This window comes from Primulina huaijiensis, chromosome 13, assembly GCF_012295235.1.
Source record: "Primulina huaijiensis isolate GDHJ02 chromosome 13, ASM1229523v2, whole genome shotgun sequence".
Classification (NCBI taxonomy): Eukaryota; Viridiplantae; Streptophyta; class Magnoliopsida; order Lamiales; family Gesneriaceae; genus Primulina; species Primulina huaijiensis.
This window is the reverse complement of record NC_133318.1, coordinates 5,200,416-5,206,415: the sequence shown is the minus strand read 5'-3', so window position 1 is coordinate 5,206,415 and position 6,000 is coordinate 5,200,416.

The window sequence follows — 6,000 nt, the reverse complement described above, 5'->3', positions numbered from 1 at the left end:
CTTGATGATCCTAAGCTGGTATATGTGAGCACATTGCTGGAAGAAGGGATTAAACAAGATTTTATCAACTTGTTGAGGGAGTGAGTAAATAGAGTATATGAACTTTTATCCACCGGGGAGTTGGCCTTTGGGGCCACTTTGGTGGTGGCTTGAATAATGAAAATCCGAGTCCATAGTATCCTTCGAGCAACTTGAAAGGAAGCTACATGGGATGGAATTTTAGGTTACCGAGACATGACTGGAAAAAGTTCAAAAGGGCGTGGAAGTTTTGTTTTGATATAAGAGTACACTTATTGGTCACTTTTTGTGGCGCCCCAAACCTCGCCACGTAATCATACAACATGTGACGTCATATGCATAAAAATTTTCTTTTCAACGACGTAATAATATAATGCATATACAACAAAATAGAGCAATCATCACACTATCTATGTCAATGCAGCAGAAACAGTATAATAAATACACACATACAACTCAAGTAAGACAATAAACTATATTGTCTCTATCTACTATCTACTATCAACTACAGGACTGTTTGACTAGACACACCTAGTCCTTCACTACTATCCTGTCTCACACCAGAGTCCTGTAACCTGTCCAACAGAAACATTCCTCAAAGGGTGAGCATACACAACAATCATCATCGTAATACATAACAATTATATTATCAACAATATAAAATATCACTGGAATGATAACAGAAATACTCCCTTTGCTGTCTCTGGACAATCAAACCACCAACGATATCAACGTCATCACTCCCATACTACTGCAACAACAACATCGACGATACGTCGCACTCCAACACCGGCGATAGCAATATCGTCGAACGAATAACATCAACGATACGTCGCACCCCTCCTCCGGCGACAGCAATAACGTTGAACGAATAACATCGACGATACGTCGCACCCCAACACCGGCGACAGCAATATCGTCGAACGAACATCAACGTGACGCCTCCCCACAAACGACAGCCAACAATATCAACGATAATAAACAACAACATATATAATATCAAATCACCAAATATCAGTGATTTATCATCGTTCAACGCAATTGTATTCATCAATACTAAACAATAACAACTAATGCTCATACGTCAATACGTACCTGATAATCGAGTATACATATAACCTGGCTATTTCTTTGATCCCGAGGCTTGTGTTGTATCTAAATAATTCAACAACAATTATCAGATCATTATCACTGTATCAATACAATCATAACATCCTCAATATACAACATCAAATAGCCCAACAATAATTAATTCAACAACATATAAAACTCGATTATAAATTCTTATCGTTCATCAATTTAATATTCTAGTGTATTTAATTCACAATACTACCATCAAATACACACTAATTAATTTAACATTAAATAATAGGCTATTTTACAACATCCGTCAAATTACGAAAACTTTATATCAACGTGTAGCCTATACTTCGTAGACTCCGAATATATAATCAAAATTAATAACAACTGACAAACAACTCACCAATTTCAATTCAACGATTAAAAATCCCTAATTATAATAAATTAGGAATAATTCAAAACAACATCACTATAATCATCTCTACTTCATTAAAATCATACACTATTCAACAATATTCGATTTTTTTTATGATTTAACAATTTATCGGATTTATTCCAAAAATCGACGAATTTCAAACAGCACAAAAACTATAAAATTTATACATCAAATCGAAGACCTCGTGTCAACGATTCCAAAACTGAAGTCGGTTCGTCGATTGGATAAACCGATAAGTCGCAAAATCGAAAAGAAAATCTGAAAACCTTATTTCCTATTTCTTTCTCACCTCTCCGTAAACTTACTGTCAATTGAAAGTGAATTCACCGTTCAAAGATTTTCAAATTTCTTGTTTTTTTTTAAATATTATATTATATTATATTAATAAAATAATATAATATAATATATAATATTTAACATTTTAACACCGGTATATTCCTTTGGACCAATCACACGATCAAATTTTCCAAAACTCAAAACATGAAACTTCTATATCTTTGAGTTTTCTACGTTATAACCAAATCTCAAATCATTTGGACTTCATATGACCAAGATATGTCATATTTCATTCTTTAAAAATAATTAATTATTTAGTAATATCACATTACTAAATCAACAACTTGTAATATTTACTTCAGGCATTACACTTTTGTATATGTTTAGTTCTTTATTTCGAGACGTCATGTGATGTAGGCCTTAGGGCCACTTATTATATATGCATTCGGTTGATATCTCTAATGTTCTTATGATACGAGAAATCATGGTGAGGCAGACCGTACCGTCACTGTATAAATGGTTGCTTGCATGTGCAGTGGTAGACTCATGAAGTAGGCCTTTAGGCCACCTAAAATATGGCAAGAAAGAATTACGAAGAGCAGGGAGTTGAGCTCATCGGGCAAAATCAAATAACAAAGAAATAACCGAATAAGATGAAAGTGTTATGCGAACCACAAAAGGACCAGGAAGTTGACTTTGGTATAAAAATAGGCTAACCAGCCATTTTTGTATGTTTTTAGCTTCATGTTGTGAGATCTTATTGGAAGTAGGCCTTATGGCAGATCTTATTTGAAGTAGGCCTTATGGCCACTAACGTAAATACTTGGTGGTTATGATTCAAAAACGAAAACGATCAATTAAAGTTTGCCGTTAGGCCACTTTTATCATATTGGATTCATTTTGTTTCGATAGGGAATCAGGTGAGGAACTAATCGCAAGCGGGGAGTTTTAAGCCAACCTATGGTTTTGCTTGAAACTATTGAAGTGAGTTGGGTTCATTGGATTAAGAACAAATAGAACTCCTTCCCAAACTCCAATAGACAACATCACATATTACAAACCCCATCTTCACTCCACATTCATCATCCAACAACCACAACACCAAACCAACAATCAACAAATATAAAGCGGAGCCACCGCATGCAAGAGCAATAAGTAGACGTGTATGCAGGAAAGGGGTCCAACTGAAGTGCAATGCATGCAAATGGCTGCTTGGGTAGGGGGAATGTGACCCAAGTGACGTGCAACACACAAAGAAAATATAACAGTTATCTCTTGGCTGTCAATTCATGGTCATATGTACGTTCATTAAACAAGAGAGTCAGTGATCTAGCAAGGAGTTATGCCAACACATGGCTAGAATCAGTTGTTTGTCAGTGAGGTGCACAAAACCATCCAACTCACCACAGGAACTCGATGCTAGCAAAGAAACAAAGGGCAGTGGTGAACCGGGGAACCACGGCAGTTGGGGCGTCGGTCTAGCGAAGAATGACAACGACAAAATTTTAATGTATTATGGTTTAGGCAAATTCACAAACACCATGAAGGTACAATGGTGATCAAAATAACTTATGAGTTGGCACGACCGGCGTAGTGGAAAAAACAAGGGACGAAGGTGGAGCTAAGATGGTGACTTGCGCAGAAGATGCACTCATGGAGTTCGAACCAGGGAGGTGCGATGAAGAAGAGCCTGTAGCCGTGATTTGGTTTGGGAAAAATAAACAAGTGAAGAGGGGTTGTGGTCAGATTTTCAAATCCAGAAATTGAGTGAAGAAAGTGAGGGTGCATGATTATGTAAGATGGAGTAGAAGAAACGATGAGGAAGGAAAGACGAGCAAGCTCTAAGGGGCGGCTATCTTCCAGTGGTAGCAAAGAGCAGTAAAGAATTGGGCTTGGGTGCTTGGCCCACCACTACGAGCCCATTTCACAGGAAGAACAATTGCGGGCCGCTACAAAAAAATGAGTTGAATCGGGCTTGCATACAAGCATTTTGGCCCAATGGGCCAATGCTTGCGGGGGCATTTGTTTGGATCAAAAATTAAATTGGGCCCAATTAATTGTCTAAGCCCAAAAATTTAAATTAATAGAGAAAAACAAGAAGCCCATTTGTTTATTTAAATAAGCAGATAACGTCCAAGCAAGGAGATCGTGGGATGAATTCATGGCTAATGACAGTAGTGGAAGTGATCATGGATAGTGGAGGAAGTGAGGAGATGAGCAGCCAAAAGTTGATGAAACAGTCTCAAGCGTGAACAAATAGGGAGAATTAAGCAGCACAGGAAGACATACAACTCTTTACACGCACAAAAAATATGCAAAAAGCTCTCAGCTAATTTCAGTCTTCAAGCAATAGTTTTTCAAGCTTTCTAGTATATTTCTAGCATTTTACATCTTCTCGTTTTAGATTTCAGCAACAAGTTATTATATTTTTCAAGTTTTGATGAATTCCTACAGTTTTTTAAATTCAAAATCATGTCAGGGGTTTATTTGAATCAATTTCCAAAAGTTTTTTTTATTTTGGCATTGCATTTGTTTTAGGAGACTAGAACTAAAGGTCGAATTTAGAATTCACGTCGCTTGAGTTTTTAGAAGTTAGATTTTATCATTTTCACACAAACCAGTGCAACTGCGCACCTGACACGCCCGCAAATATCAAATATTGTGCAAACAACTTTTAATAAGTTTTGGAATGTTTTAAGAAGTTTGGTAAGCTTTGGGTCAAATTTTAGAGGTCCAAGGCTAAATCGATCATTTCAGGTTTCCAGGGACAAAATTATCATTTTGCACCCGAGGTGAGATTTTAGACCTGGCAGCACTCTGAGTACATTTTGTCATGTTTTAAATGTTTGTGCAACATGTTTATGATTTTTATTTAATTACGAAACATATACGGTTTATGTTTGATTTCAAGAAAAAGTTACGTATATGCATGTTTTTATTAAGTGGTGAATATGTTGATATTTTTTAACGATGGGAGTTGTTTGTGACTGACGATGTATATGTATACGATGATATGAGATATTATGAGCTGAGGCCAATGCTCATTGGACGGGTAATGCTGTTGCTGAAGTCCCCGCCGCTGGGTACTGCGGTTTATAGATGGAACCATCGAATAGAGCTGATACAATAGAACTGATACGAAAGTTACAACTAATGAACTGAATTCAATTTAAAAGAAAATGTATACGTATACGATGACATGATGAGACATGCTTTGACAAGTTATGATTTTATACGACACGTTTATGTTCATGCTTTTAAGTTCATGAAATATATGTTGATTATGATATTTTTCAATGTTTTGTGCTATGTATATGTACTTGTTATTTCTGGTACAGGTGTGTTGAGACTTTAGACTCACTAGACATGTGTGATGCAGGTGAGCATGATATTGAGGGGACTGGAGGTACCGAGCTCTGAGTAGGCAGACCTAGTGGGGCGACACGACCCGAGGAGCATATGTTTTCCACACATTTATGTTTTTATGAGATTGAGAGGATTTGAGTATTTTTATTTACGCTGATTTATCCCACTGATGGATGTTAGGATTTTTACTTGTTATTCTTCCGTTATATTTTATTGGCAAATACTACGATTTATTTTAAATGGTATTTTAAGTAGGACTGCAGGCATGAGAAAATATTCAAATGCTTACTTTTAAAATGTGAGCTTTATAAAAAAAATTTAATATTTCCGCACTTTTAAATAAGTAGACGTTTCAATTTGCTTTTGAGTATCATGGCATGTATACTTGGCATTTTTCGGAGCTTTTTGTATTGCATCTGAAAGCTCATTGTTATACAGGGCCACCACATCAAGAAATTCAAGAAAGTTTCCACGATTAGATGAATTAGAGCTCTCATCATGACCTCTAAAAGGAACGCCCTGAAGTGCAAGCAACCGAGCTACATGTATACCAACTTTCAACAGAAGGCGATTCCTTGCAATTTTCGACGTAACCCTGGATCACGCTCTAAGAAGTTAAGATCAACCCCTGTACTGTCAACCTTTCTTAACTTTTGAGAATGAACCTCGGGTAGAAGATTATCATCTGATGGCATCGATGGGGTTGTAGAAATGGGAGGATCTAATTGATTTGATCTCTTCCTCTGAAAAATTTATCAATTTTAATAGATTTTCCCATTTATAAATAAAATCACACCTAACACAATAAATAAAATATAGTCATT